Here is a 15,225-nt window from a genome sequence, read left to right as displayed (position 1 = left end):
AGGGGGTGGTGGAGGCAGAGACTCTCACAACATTCAAGAAGTATCTGGAAGAGTACTTGAATCGCCAAGACATAGTAGGCTGCAGACAAAGCAGTGGTGAATGGGATTGGTATAAATGGGTACTTGACGGTCAACATGGACATGGTGGGCTGTAGGTTCTGTTTCTGTGCTGGTTGATGCTATAACTCTACGTTGCCACGAAGGCTGCTATGATTGAAGGCAGTCTGTAAAAGAAAAGCTGATAGCCAAAGCAATACGTTTATTTTAAGATTTTCATGAGGTGTATAAAATTAACCAGTGAGTCATAGACATAAATTGTTTGTTGCATTTGAGTCAATTGACCAATATAGAAGGAACTTTTCTGGATTAATATTTGAGTCAAATGAACCCTGCAGATAGGACTTTACCAGATTAACATAGTTTGCTCAGCGTTTGTCAGCAATCTACCAACCAGTGGTTGTAAAAGTCTAGAAGGGGAGGAAATGGTTTTAAACCAGAGAAGAGGGCTTTATAAGGAAATTTGTATTGAACACAGAAAGAGAAGGATGGAGCCTCTGTGGGAATATGATTCACTGTAGCATTGCCATGATGTGCAAAGGGAGCTTTGCTTTGCATCTAACCTCTGTTGTAACTGGTGCTATCGATGGGAAAGACTTATAAAGTTTAGTTCACCACTTTAGGTGGTTCCAACACACTTTACAGAAACCAGCCTCCCCTCCATGGTCTCTGTCTATACCTCTCGCTGCCTTGGTAAAGCAGCCAGCATAATCAAAGACCCCACCCACCTGGGTCATTCTCTCTTCTCCCCTCTCCCATCAGGCAGAAGATACAGGAGCCTGAGGGCACGTACAACCAGGCTCAAGGACAGCTTCTATCCCACGGTGATATCCCACTATTAAACAGTTCCCTTATACGATGAGATGGACTCTTGACCTCACAATCTACCTTGACCTCACAATCTACCTTGTCTGCCTGCAATGCACTTCCCTGTAGCTCTGACACTTTACTCTCTATTCCATTATTGTTTTTACCTGTACTACCTCAATGCACTGTGTACTAACTCAATGTAACTGCACTGTGTAATGAATTGATCTGTACAAACAGAATGCAAGACAAGTTTTTCACTGTACCTCGGTACAAGTGACAATAATAAACCAATACCAATACAGTCAGTGAGATATTTTTAGCCATGCAGACTGTGTGGTAACGTGAGAAACAAAGCTCTGAATGTGTGCACAGCAAGCTCCCACAAACAGTGGAGTAGTAATGGTGGACAGTCTGCGCATGTGATGCTGACCAAGTGACAAATATTACCCAAGGATACTGAACAAACCCTCCTGCTCTTCCAGATAGAAGAAGGGGCTTTTACCCGAGGGAGCAGACTGAGACCTCCCCTTCACAGCTCATCTGAAAGCCATTACGTGTGAAGATGCCCGAAACAGACACTGTTCACCATCCCCTCTCTCTGCACCATGACAACAGTCTAACATTTGAAGTAGGTAGTGGCAATCGGTTGTTTCTTCATAAAAACAAGGAGTGCAGCTTAAGGAAAGCCACCACACCTCCTAAGGTCCACTCATCTGGGTACAGCAGAGTCTCCACACAGTGCAAGTGATGTTTGGGGAGGCAATGGTGTGTTCAGTGATGTTCTTTGTGGGAACAGTGCTTTCAACATAAACCTGGGTGTGTCTGTGCACAGAGGTTCATTACTGGAGTCATGAACCATGTCATGAGGAGTAACCAGCCTTAGACTTGAGAGAGAAGGGACCAGACTAAAGTTCTCCACTCCCAGGATGGATCGCATCCTACATAATGACCTGCCCACATTTGTCCAGACAGTGCACATTGAGGGAATAAAATCCCTCTTACTTGAGGTAAATGGTTGGTCAATGTGAGTGCAGTCAATGGTACCCTATGTCACAGGGGAACCATGTATATCTTTGTGTTCACATCTTTTAGAACATAGAACAGTACAGCACAGGAACAGACCCTTTGGCTCACAATGTCTGTGCCGACAATGATGCCAATTTAAACTGCTCATCTGCCTGCAGGACATCTAGATCCCTACCTGTTCATGTGTCTGTCTAAATGCCTCTTAGACATGGTTATTGTATCTGCTTCCACCACTTCCCCTAGCAGTGTGTTCCGGGCACCCACCACTCTCTGTGTTAAAGGCTTGCCTCGTAAATCTCCTTTAAACTTCTCCCCTCACCTTAAATCTATGCCCTCTAGTATTTGACATCTCCACCCTGCAAAAAAGATTCTGACTCTCTACTCTACCTTTGCTTCTCGTAATTTTATAGATTCTTATCAGGTTGTCTCTCAGCCTCTGATGCTCCAGAGAAAACAATCCAAGTTTGTCCAACCTCTCCTTGTAGCTAATACTCTCTAATTCAGGCAATGACCTGGTGAAATTTTGTTCTTATCTATCTTTTGGGGGAATCTGGGTGTCACTGTCATCGATTGCCAGGCTGTTTCAAGGACCAATCACAGGGGTGAGTCATGAGTCACATGTTGGCCAGTCTGAGTACAGATGTCAGCATTCCTCCCTTGGAGGACATTTGTGTCCCAAGTGGGTTTTTACAGTAAGCAAGAAGCAAATTAAGAGTCCTGATCACATTGTCAGCCACTGACAATGCAGTCCTTGCCCTGCTTTAGGATTGCAGCAACTGGCTGATTTCATTCATGATCTGTTCACCAAGTGATGACATCTCAAACATTGGCCAAAGCTGAAAGTAAGATGATTTTTCCTTTAGTAGAAGTGACCAGTTACTGAGAGGAAGTAGTGCAGAAAGGGCAAGACCACACCGTGCAGACTTGACAGACATTAGCCAAGTAAAGAAAACATAAACGTTAAGTGAATAAAACTCAACCAGAAAATGCTGGAAACACTCAGCAGGTTGCGCAGCGTCTGTGGTTAATGTTTCAGGTTCAGGATCCTTCATTAGAACAAATATAGGTACAAAACTTCCAGCAGCCAGAAGATGCAGTTCAGGAAATAATGTTTAAATTTACTGGAATTCTTTAGGTAACCTAGATTCTTTATATTGGTGTAATGTCGCACTTAGCCAGGGTAGTGGTGAGAGTGGGGAGTTGGAAAATGGCAGTGGAAGTTTTAAATCTCTGTTTCTGCTGACTTACACCTTGCTATCCTGAGTGTTGTCAGCTTGCACACAAATCTTTTAATTCAGTGCACTTGGTATCAAATACTGTAAGAACTCCTCTTTCAAATCTCATTTGCCTTCATGCTGCCTAAAATGTTTGCTAGAGAAATCAATATCACCCTGATGGATTATCTGTCAACTAATGTGACAGCCATCTGAATGGTGAATGGGGAAATCCATTTCTACTGGCCAGAAAGTCCATTTATTTTAACACCAAGGTAAGGAGAAATTCCTTTACGCAGGCCTGAGTTGGAGCACTGAACAATTCAACGGAAGAATGGAAGCACAGACAATGTTTAAGGGAAGTGTATTTAAATATCTGAGGCAGAGTTTGATTCAGAATTACAGAACGGGAACAGGGCCAAGGCACTGGTTTGGAAGGGACACACGATGAGGTGAGAGGGAGATTGGTGTGAATTAATGCAGGCCTGTGGAGACATAGTTGGAATAGGTACAGCACTGAGGGGAGAGCATTGGGGCAGTTAGCTTTGATACACAGGCTGGGACTGAGATGAGTCTGGAACTGATGCAGGGTCATAGGGAGAGAATGGGACAGTGGGATAAGACAGGTCTTTGGTTCTCATTATAGAAGCGCAATGCAAAATCTCGTCCCTCAGCTTATGACATCAATGTGGAAAGTTTGTATTTAGAAACGTGGTGCATCTCTTATAGTTGTACTTGCAAGTCAAATGGTAAAGGAAGTTCAAGCACCAAAAGAAAGAAAGAAAAAGAGAGAACTTGGAAACTGCAACCCACTGATGAGTCATTTGCAAAAGGCAGTACTGAGTGTACATATCTGACACTCTGTAAGTGACACATTATAAAGCAGTGACTCTTTGTGTTCCCTGGGTGACAACCTGCCCTTATCCAATTGGCTATTCTATATGTCACAGGAATCTTCCCACATCTTGAGGAAGTTGCTAGATCCTTTGTCATTATTTTCATATCTGTTTCTTTCATTAGATTCTTATATGACTCATATTCCACAAAAATTAGTCATTACAAAATGACATTTCTTGGACACAAGATCCATCCTTGCAACCACAAAAAATATGCATTGCAATTTACGAAAGTCTCATTGATGTAGTGTGAAGATGTTTTTTGTACATTTCAAAGTGCCCCGGTGTCAGTCACTAACACTGCTTTCTCAGCCTTGGGCAACATGGTCGAGTTCACTCATTAAGACTGTGGCCGGCACGGTGACTAACTCCAGAGACTCAGTTCAATCCTGACCTCCAGTGCTGTCTGTGTGGAGTTTGCCCCTTCTCCCCATGACGGCGTGGGTTTCCTCCGGGTGCTCCGGTTTCCTCCCACATCCCCAAAAGTTGGTAGGTTGATTGGCTGCTGTGAATTGAACCTGGTGTGTAGGTGACTGGTAGAATATGGAGGGCTTAATGGGAATGTGGGCTGCACAGAATAAAATGGGATTAGTGTAGGATTAGTGTAAATGGGTGTGGATGATCAGTGTGGAATCAATGGGCTGAAAGGCCTGTTTCCATGAACCTATTAAGTCAAACTTGCTGGAATGATGTCATTGGTTGTGCAATGCAAAAAGTTCATAAGTGAGACGTCTAACCACACTGGTCCGAAAACCAAGACCTGCTGTTCACTCACTGGGAAACCAGCTTTCACCAACATCGAAGACTCAGTAACAATGTTATTAAAGGCCAACATTGAGAGCCAGCCTGTTGCATGCCACTCTACACACTCAGAACTCACCCTACACACTCAGCACTCAACACTGACCCCTCTGGTATCTTCACTCTGCTGCAGCCAAAACTGCCACCGCTCTTTGTCCAGACCCTACTCCCTGCTTCACGGATTATGTGCAGGTATAACTGGGTCACAGGAGCTGGAAGTGGCTGTCAGGGGTGAATCCACATCTAACACGTGGGGGTCTTTTAAAGACCAGCCGGTTAAAGTTCAGGACCAGCATGTTCCTGTGAGGATGAAAGATAAGGATGGCAAAGTTCGGGAACCTTGGATGACAGGAGATATTGTAAATTTAGTCAGAAAGGAAAAGAAAGCATATGGAAGGTTTAAGAAGCTGAAATCAGACAAGGCCCCTGAGGAATATAAAGGAATCAGGAAAGAACCTAAACAAGGAGGGCTAAAAGGGGTCATGAAATGTCCTTGGCAGGTAGGATTAAGGAGAACCCTAAGGCATTTTCTATGCACATTAGGAGCAAGAGGGTAGCTAGGGAAAGGGTAGGTTCACTCAAGGACGATGGAGAGAATTCGTGCATGAGAGAGGTACTGAGTACTTCATATCAGTGTTCACCAAAGAGAAGGACATGGATGATAGTGAGATCAGGGAGGGGATATTCTAGGGCATGTCAATAGTAAGAAGGAGGAGGTGTTGTGTCTCTTGAAAAACAAGGTGGATAAGTCCCCAGGGCCTAATGGAATCTATTCCAGGATACTGATGGAGACAAGGGAGGACATTGCTGGGGCCTTGACTGAGATCTTTGTATCCTCTTTAGCCACAGGTGAGGTGCCAAAAGACTTGAGAATAGCCAATGCTGTTCCTTTGTTTAAGAAGGGCAACAGGGATAATCTAGGAAATTATAGGCTGGTGAGCCTTACATCAGTGGGAGGGAAATTACTGGAGAAGATTCCCAGGCACAAGATTTATTTGCATTTGGAAAGCATGGACTTGTTAGGGGAAGTCAGTGTGGCTTTATGAGGGGGAGGTCAGGAGGTAGCAAAGATGATTGATGTGGTAGGGCAGTGGATGTTGTCTACAATGGACTTTAGGAAAGCATTTGACAAGGTCCTTCATGGTAGGCTGGTTCAGAAGATTAAGTTACATCGGATACAAAATTTACTTAGTCACAGAGATAGGGGGTTATGGTAGAGGGGTGTTATTCTGAATGGAGGTCTGTGGCCAGTGGTGTTCTGCAAGGATCAGTGCTGGGACCTCTGCTGTTTATGATACATATGAATGATTTGGATGAAAATGTAATTGGTCTGATTAGTAAGTTCCTAGATGATGCAAAAATTGGTGGAATTGTGGATAGTGAGGAAGGTTGTCAAAGGATACAGCAGGATACAGATCAGTAGGAAATTTGGGCAGGGAAATGGGAGAAGGAGATTAATCCGGATGAGTGAGGGGTGGTGCACTTTGGGAGGTCAAATGGAAGAAGAAAGTATACAGTAAATGGCAGGGCCTTTAAGAACATTGATGTACAGAGAGAACTTGAGGTACAAGTCCACAGCTCCCTGAAAGTGGCAACACAGGTGGATAGGGTGGTAAAGAAGGCATACGGCATGCTTGAGTATAAAAGTCGGGAAGTCATGCTGCAGCTGTATGAAACTTTGGTTAGGTCACAGTTGGAGTACTGTGTGCAATTCTGGTCAACACACTATAGGAAGGATGTGGAGGCTTTGGAGAGGATGCAGAAGAGGTTCACCAGGATGTTGCCTGGATTGGTGTGTATTACCTATAAGGAGGAGTTGGACAAACTTGGATTGTTTTCTCTGGAGCGTCGGAGGCTGGGGGGGTGGTGGGTGGTGAGGTGGGGGCGAGGGGACCTGAGAGAAGTATTTAAACTAATGAGAGGCATAAATAGGGTAGAAAGTCAGACTCTTTTTCAAAGAGTGGAAATGTCAAATACTGGAGAGCACAGGTTTAAGGAGAGGGGGGAAAGTTTGAAGGAGATTTATGAAGCAAGTTTTTTATACAGAGAGTGTAGTTGCCTGGAACGTGCTGCATGGGGCGGTGGTTGGAGCAGATACATTCATCATGTTGAAGAGGTATTTAGACAGGCACATGAATCGGCAGGGAATAGAGAGATACAGACCATAGGATTGGTTAGATCTGTACCATGGTCAGTGCAGACATGGTGGGCAGAAGGACCTGTCCCTGTGTTAGAACATAGAACATTACAGCACAGTACAGGCCCTTCGGCCCACAATGTTGTGCCGACATTTTATCCTGCTCTAAGATCTATCTAATTCTTCCCTCCCACATAGCCCCCCATTTCTCTATCATTCATGTGACTATCTCTTAAATGTCCCTAATGTATCTGCCCCCACAACCTCTGCCGGCAGTGCGTTCCACACACCCACCACTCTCTGTGTAAAAAACTTACCCCTGACATCCCCCTTATACCTTCCTCCAATCACCTTAAAATTACGTCCCCTCGTGTTAGCCATTGTCGCCCTGGGGAAAAGTCTCTGACTGTCCACTCGATCTATGCCTCTTAGCATCTTGATGTTCCAACACCTTACCACCCAGCCTTCACATGGAACCACCTCCTCCCTACAGCTCAGGGAGAAATGTTGCCTCACCCTACACCCATGAGGTGCCCTCATTCACATCCACCACCTTATGTAACCTCAAGTAGAAGCTCACACATGTGCCTGCACTGCCCGCAGGATCACTCCTCCACATCTGCTGATGTGCATCACGTGTCGCCGTCTGCTGATCATTGCCTCATTCGGGGGGGTTCTCATTGACCCCACCAGGCCGGGCTTCACTTCCTCTCCATCAGCCTGCTGGGGCAGGTGCACTCACCATGGGCTTTGTCGCTTTGTGGGCAAGTCAAGGTGCGGGAGGTCATAGACCACACATGGCAGCCTCCTGCCGGGATGCCTGCTCAGGGGAGGTATCCACTGCCTCTTTGAGCAGGTTGTGTGATGGTCTCTCTCTCTCTCCCCGCACCCCATCCCCCCCCCAGCCCTGAGGAACCTGCGGATGGGGGAGTGTCCAGGGTTTGTTGTGTACTCGTGTCTATGAGGAGTGACTGAACAGTTCTCAGCTGCTTACCAAGTGCTGGCAGCTGCGAGCAGTTGATCAAGAGTTTTTCATTAACCTTGCAGTTCCCGAGACAGTATGAGATCCCAACAACACTAGTTTTCAAATATTCTACATAAAATTGCCATCTTTTAAGGGTTTTTAAAGCAGCATTAGAGAGATATGCCATGAAGTCCCAACACCAAGAAAGTGAGACACACAAACCACTTTCGGCCTGCTTCTATCACCAGGCTTGTTTTCTGGGCATTTGCTCCACCTCACGGTATTGTGGCTGACATCACCCTGCTACTTGTATCCGACCTCAGCTCAAGTCCCTCATGTGACCCTCAGTGAACCCTGACCTATAGGTCAGAACGCCAGCTCCTGGGGCCTTTGGGTAGATATGACTTAATCTAGACTTGGGTCATATTTCCCCTGATGTGGTTTAACATCTCATTCAAAATCGAGAACCACTTCTGCTGAGGTATCTGCTGCTCATCTATCCTGAAATTCCAGACAATCTAAATGAGGCAAATACTATTTGCTATTAATATAGTGTAGTAAATATTAATTTACTATTAATTTAAATATTAATTACATGGCACTCACATCTCCCCCAGTACTACACACCCCCCACACACACACATCTCCCCAGTACTACACCCCCCACACACCCCACACACACACACACACACATACATATACACACATACATATCCCCTGTACTACACACCCCACACCCATCTCCCCAGTACTACACAAACCCCCCACACACACACATCTCCCCCAGTACTACACACACCCCCACACACACATCTCCCCCAGTACTACACCCCACACACAGCCCATCTCCCTCCAGTACTTTTCGGTGCAGTTAACTCAAAGCCACCCCACTCTGTGGAGCACGGGTTCCACTTGAGAACATTTGCTCTAAGCCGTGAAGGCACTGTACAGTTCTATCTCCACTCTTCCCAGACATCTCTCAACATCGCATATAACTAATCCCCTCAACCTTGTCGGAGGGTCGCAAATCTCACAGCCTATGCCCATGTATGTTGTGGGGCTATGAGAATCACTTCCAGACACCTCACAAGTAACTTGTGAGGGTCTTCACCAAGGACGACCTTAGTGTGTATCTTTATATGCTGGCCAATTTCACAGCCAGTGAATTATAAAATCAAACCCTCTGTCCCTCAGCTGAATGACCATGTCTGGTGTGAATGAATGCATGTTCAGCAATAAACAATTCATATCAGTCTCAGTGAATAACTGTAACGTTTGTTGAATGTTAAAGCAGAAAGAGAGAGACCATTATACTGGTCATGTGGAACTCTCCAATGAATAGAATGCCCACACCCTTAGCTTATAGCCCTGCATGTTTCCACGTTCAAGAATATCTTGTTTAGTGGCCATGTATTTGCCATCCAACAGCTATGCCAGGTGAAACCCCTTTCCGCCCAAACAATCTCTGTGCAGCAAATCCCCCTGCCTCGCCAGCCTGTGATAAGAATGGTGGAATTCCCCTGACAGCCGTCCTGGGCAGTCCCACTCTGAATAACCTGAGCACAAGGTTGCAAAGCTCACCGCCTGCTGAAGCCGGCGCCATGAACCTGCACACAAGCCCTCAGTAACACCGTGGCACGTTGGAGAAATGCCGTCAATCACAAGACCAGACGGATGGCTCGAATCAGCTGTCAGTCCTGGGATCGCAGAACAGGTCAGCCATAGAGCATGGAAACGGATCCTTGCGACCAACTCGTCCATGCTGACCTGAGCCAGTCTCATTTGGATCATATCCCTCAAAACCTAGCCTATCCATGTACCTGTCTAAATATTGCCACCTCTACCACTTCCTCTGGCAACTCCTTCCACAGACCCACCACCCTCTGTGTGATAACCCTCAGGTCCCCTCTAAACCTTTCCCCCCTCTTCTTAAACCTATGCCCTCTAGTTTTAGACTTGCCTTACCCTGGAAAAAAATACTGTGACCATCCACCTTATCTATGGCCCTCATGATTTTATAAACCTCTGTCAGGTCACCCTTCAGCTTCCTACGCCCCAGGGGAAAAATTCCCAGCTTATGCAGTCCCTCCTTGTAACTCAAGCCCTCCAGTCCCAGTAACATTCTCTCCTGCACCCTTTCCAGCTTAATGACACCCTTCCCATAGCTGGGCGACCAGAACTGCACACCATACTCCAAGTGCGGTCTCACCGCCGCCTTGCACAGCTGTCACATGACATCCCACCTCATGTGCTCAGAGCCCCATCCGCTGAAGACAGGGTGTGCGAGGGGCATAACTGGGCAGCTGGAAGTTATGGCTGGAGCCCCTTCACTGGGCGAGACGCAGTTAGCGTGCTTGGATGCAGGACTGATGCATGAGGAGGAACATGCACACGTACTAGCGCATGAATTAGGGGCAGGCGTTAGCCAGTCGCTCGCTCTAACCCAGCATTCTGTGAGGTCATGCCTCATCTGACAGTTACCTTGGCTCTGCATTTCCCCATACCCCTCCGTCTCTGTCCTCCTCTCTCTACCTATTTGCCCACTGCCGCCCTCTCCCATCCCGTACCCCAATGGTTATTTAATCTCTCTGCCTCACACCTCATCACATCCCCTCTTACTCTCCCCTCCACCTCCCACTTTCTCTGCCACTTTAATACCTTTAACCTTTCACCTCCTTGCTTGTCAAGAATCCACCTACCTCTGGTTTAAGAAATTCTGAGAAATATTCTGGACCCAGACTGAATCTTAAACTGACCCAGATGTGGAGAGGGCACAGAGGAGGGTTATAGGAGTGGTCTCCTGTGTTGTACTAATTAAATAAATGAATAAGAATGGGGTTTCAGTGGCACGGAGCATACAGAGAAGCTGACACTGTTTTATTTAGAGAAGCAATGGCTAAAGGGAGATTTAACGGTAATATTAAACGCTCTGCAGGGTTCTGGTGAAGGGGAGAGGGCAGTGAAGTTGTTGAGAGGAGGCACCAGGAGACTGCAGATGCCGGAATCTGGAGCAACAAACAATCTGCTGGAGGAAATCAGCGGGTCGAGCGGCGTCTGTGTGTGTGTGGGGGTGGGGGTGGGTGGAGGAATTGTCGACGTTTCAGGTCAAAACCCTGCATCAGGACTGAACGTGGAGAGGGGAGATGGCCGGTACAGAGAGGAGAAGGGGAGGGCCGAGACGAGGGTCAGTGGATGAATGGTGGACTGAGGACGGGTGAAGGGCGATAAGCGGATCGAGCCAGGTAGGGGAGGGGGAGGGGTGCGGTTGGGAGACAGAGCAGGTGGGTGACAGACAGAGGCAGACAAAAAAAAGGGGCAAACAGAGACGTGCTGAATTCCTCTGGCAGATTATTTGCGGCTGTTGAGAGGATTCGCAATCAAAGGAAACAGATTTACAGTAATTATGAAAGATCCAAAGCCAGGAGAAGCAAACCATTATTTCCACACCAGACCTTGTCTTGAAGCAGATTTAGGAGGGAATCTCAGGAGAGAATTCAATAACTGGGTAAAGGAGGAAAAGTCACACGACTTTGTGGAGAGGGAGGGGGAATGGACGATTGAGGGCTAGCACATGATGAGCCCAATGGCTCCTTTCTTCAATGCCACCAAACGCCCCACCTTTTTAACCCAGGTCCTATTTTACCAGTAGTTTACTTTAAGACTTGCCGTATATCTCCACCGCTCATTCTGTTTATTCCTAGTTCTGTTGAAAGGAAGGATCTGCATTTCTGTAGCTCATCTGATACAGCAAGGCTGAGCCTACCACTTCACACCCAGTAAAAGCTACTACTAGAAACACAGTCATCGTTGTGATGTACAAAACAGCAGCTGCTGGGCGCTCGGGATAATTAGCAGGTAATCTTGTTGTGGGAGAAATATTTTCCATTTCATTTTCTTGCTTGTCTTAGAAAAAGCACCATGACATCTTTTACAAGAGAGAACACAAGGTCTTTGGTTCAATGAGTAATCCGGGGGACAGGAGCGCAACACTCCCTTAGTACCATACTGGTGCAAGAGGTGGATAACAGGCTCTCGTGTCAGGACTGGGACTTGAACACACAACCTTCCAACTCAACGACAAAAGAGCTACCAGCTGAGATGAGACCTTAATCGAAAACCCGAGCATTCAAGACTTCAGCAAAAACAGTTGACTAGATTATCCCTGGGAGCCTCACGGGTCCTGGACTCAGACGAAGGGTGCTACATATTCCCACTATCTGATCCATACCTTGCCTGTGATTGCTGTCCTTGGAACTCTCCCACCTAGCTCAGCGAAGTCCCTGGTGCCTCGGAGTGCCGATGGTTCAGCGGCGGGGAGCTGGGGGAGGAATGAGGTCTCATTACAACATCCTCTTGTTTTCAGTTTCATGCGGTTTCCCTTCCTGGAAGCTTGACGGGGAGGGGAAGTTACGAAAGTCGGTCCATTTTAGTCACTGCAACGACACGGCAACACAGCTGACAGCTGTTTCTACTGTGTGCTGCCCCTTAGAGTCATAGAGTTATACAGCCCTTCGCCCAACACCTTCATGCTAACCAAGTTGCCCATCTGAGCTAGTCCCATGTGCCTGCATATGCCCCTCATGATTTAATAAACCTCTATAAGGTCACCCCTCAGCATCCTTCACTCCAAAGAAAACAGTCCCAGCCTGTCCAGTCTCTCCTTATAACTCAAACCTTTCAGTCCAGGCAACATTCTTGTGAATCTTTTCTGTACCCTCTCCAGTTTAATGACATCTTGTCACAGTGTGGCAATTGGAACCACACAAGTGTGGTCTAACAAACATTATCACAACTGTAACATGACACTCTTGTACTCAAGTGTCTTGGCTAATGAAGACAAGAATGCCACGCACCTTCTTCACCACCCTGCCTACCTGTGTCCTCACTTTCAGGGAACTATGTACTTCTAGCCCCAGGTCTCTCTGTTCGACAACACTCTCTAGGAACCTGCCATTCACGGCGTATGTCCTGCATCACTTTGCAGTTGTCCGAGTTAAGTTCCATCTGTCATTTCTTTGCCCACTCTCCCAGTTGATCTAGATCCTATTGTAACCTTAGACAACGCTCTACACCACCAGTTTTAGTATCATCTGAAAATTTACTCCTCATGCCACCTACATTCTCATTTAAGTTATTAAGATAAGATCTCTTTATTAGTCACAAGTGCATCGAAACACACAGTGAAACACACCTTTGTGCGTAGAGTGCTCTGGGGGCAACCCGCAAGCACTGCCACGCTTCCGGTGCCAACGTAGCATGCCCACAACTTCCTAACCCGTACGTCTTTGGAATGTGGGAGGAAACCGGAGCACCCGGAGGAAACCCACGCAGACATGGGGAGAAGGTACAGACTCCTTACAGACACTGGCTGGAATTGAACCCGGGTCACTGGCGCTGTAATAGCGTCGCTCTAACCGCTACACTACCGTGCCTGCCCCAATACATAACAAAAAACATCCCTTGTTGAGTTAGAAGGAAATAGTAGGGGGGAATATATGTTCTCACACTGTTTAAGCCAGGTGGGTTGATCTTTGTGTAAAATGTTTGTAAGATGTTGTGCAAGATCTTTGTGTACAATCTCATTTAACATGTTAAATCACTCATATAGAAGGAGAGCATTCAGCACGAGTGTATACTAGCTCTCAGAACATTCCCGTCAATCCCATTCCCTAATTTACTTTCCCTGTAAACTAGAGGGAATAAGCTATTCACATGCCCTTTACCGCACACATTGATTATCCTGCTCCCCCATCTACACCAGGGGTAGTTTACAGTGGCCACTTAACCAACCAGCACATCTCTGGGATTTGGGAGCACCTGGGGCAAACCAGTGAGGCTAGGGGGAGAACGTGCAAACTCCACGCAAACAGCACCCGAGCTCAGAATCGAACCCAGGCTGCTGGAGCTGTGCAGGAGCAGCACTACCCGCTGTGCTACCCTGCACTCTGTAACACAGACAGACAGGAAATAATGGGGAGTTTCCATGGGAAGTTTTTCATGCATAGATTTCTGGGTATGAGGGAGAAATTACTATTGAGCGATCTGAGGACTTGGTGATTTTTCCAATGCTGCTGTGCCTTTCTGGGATATGAGCGGCACTTCACTTGGTGGTGGCTCAAGCCTGAAAGGCAAACACTGCAGATACTGGAAATCTAAAACACGGACAGAAAGGAAACCTCACCTCTGCTGCTACCTGACCTGCTGGCTATTTTCACCACTCCCTGTTTTATTCCATCTGATCCATTGACAGCATGTAGCATGTGATTGATTGACAGCTGACCAGGTGTGATTGATTGATAGTTGTGTGGGATCTGATTGATCTGACAGAGGGTTAGGATTGATTGATTGGCAGTAGGTGGGATCTGATTGATTGACAGTGGGCTGAGATCTTATTGTTTGATTGATGGTACCCAGGTGCATTTGACTGATGGATGACGGTAGGGGTTCTGGGCCATTTATTGATTGTCAGAGAGGTCCTTCTGAGAAGACCTTTCAGATGGTAGCTTGGCTTTCTGAGAGTATCACTGGGTTAACATGGAAACACAGAGCAGCTTCAAATGATTCTTGTGTGTTAAATTTCCTTTAGAATGAGTTACCACAATAGGTAGTATAAAACAGGGGGGCAAGTAAACTAATGTATTTAGTTGTACGTATAAAGGTAGCAGACTCCCCAGGAGTCTATTGAGGTTAGATCTTGCACATCGCCCATTCTGGCACCAAGTGTCTGTACCAGTAACTACTCGCTTCCTCCTCTTTAATAAGCAGGACTACCACTGACCTCTGACCCAATATGGAAGATGTTCTGGAAAGGGAAGAAGAAAGATCACACGCCAGCAGTTTTGACTATAGAGCAAACTCAACCAGAATGAACTGAGCCAAAACCGGGGTGAGGAGGCTGGGGCAATGGGTGATTGGGTTGCAGGGTGGTGGAGAGTGGGAGCATTGTTAATTAAACCCAAGTACAAAGAACCAGTGTTGGAAGTGAGGCACCCATTACAGAAACTGCCAAGTTTCCCTTTAGGTTATTTTTAATTTGACGCACAATGTTATATTAACAGCAGTGTGTTGTACTGGGAACTGATGTGACACTCCAAATGCTACACTTCACACAATACTTTTCAGCTGTCGTATTCCAGATACAACACTCCAGATGTTCTAAAGATCACTAAAGATATCACACTGATTGCTTCGTTTGCAATGTTAGGCTCCAGATGCCACCAACTGACAGGCCTGGATATACTGGATATTTTTCTTATTGGTGTGGCCTGTAATGAGGGTCCCAAGATTTATGGTAATGGGTGGAAGGATTGAATAAACCAA

General features: G+C 46.4%; 1 protein-coding gene across 1 annotated transcript in view; it reads right to left on the bottom strand.

The window, feature by feature from the left end:
- Positions 1-12,252, bottom strand: part of LOC127580689 (leukocyte surface antigen CD53-like) — a 36,212-nt gene extending 23,960 nt beyond the window's left edge. Inside the window, exon 1 of the mRNA XM_052034445.1 lies at positions 12,134-12,252. The gene's annotated coding sequence lies outside the window, so the exon portion shown is untranslated. The remainder of the gene's footprint in view (positions 1-12,133) is intronic.
- Positions 12,253-15,225: the final 2,973 nt, after the last annotated feature.

The sequence above is a fragment of the Pristis pectinata genome, chromosome 20 (assembly GCF_009764475.1).
Source record: "Pristis pectinata isolate sPriPec2 chromosome 20, sPriPec2.1.pri, whole genome shotgun sequence".
In the NCBI taxonomy this organism is placed as follows: domain Eukaryota; kingdom Metazoa; phylum Chordata; class Chondrichthyes; order Rhinopristiformes; family Pristidae; genus Pristis; species Pristis pectinata.
The sequence above is the reverse complement of the archived record's forward strand: the minus strand, read 5'-3'. Positions and strand labels throughout refer to the sequence as shown.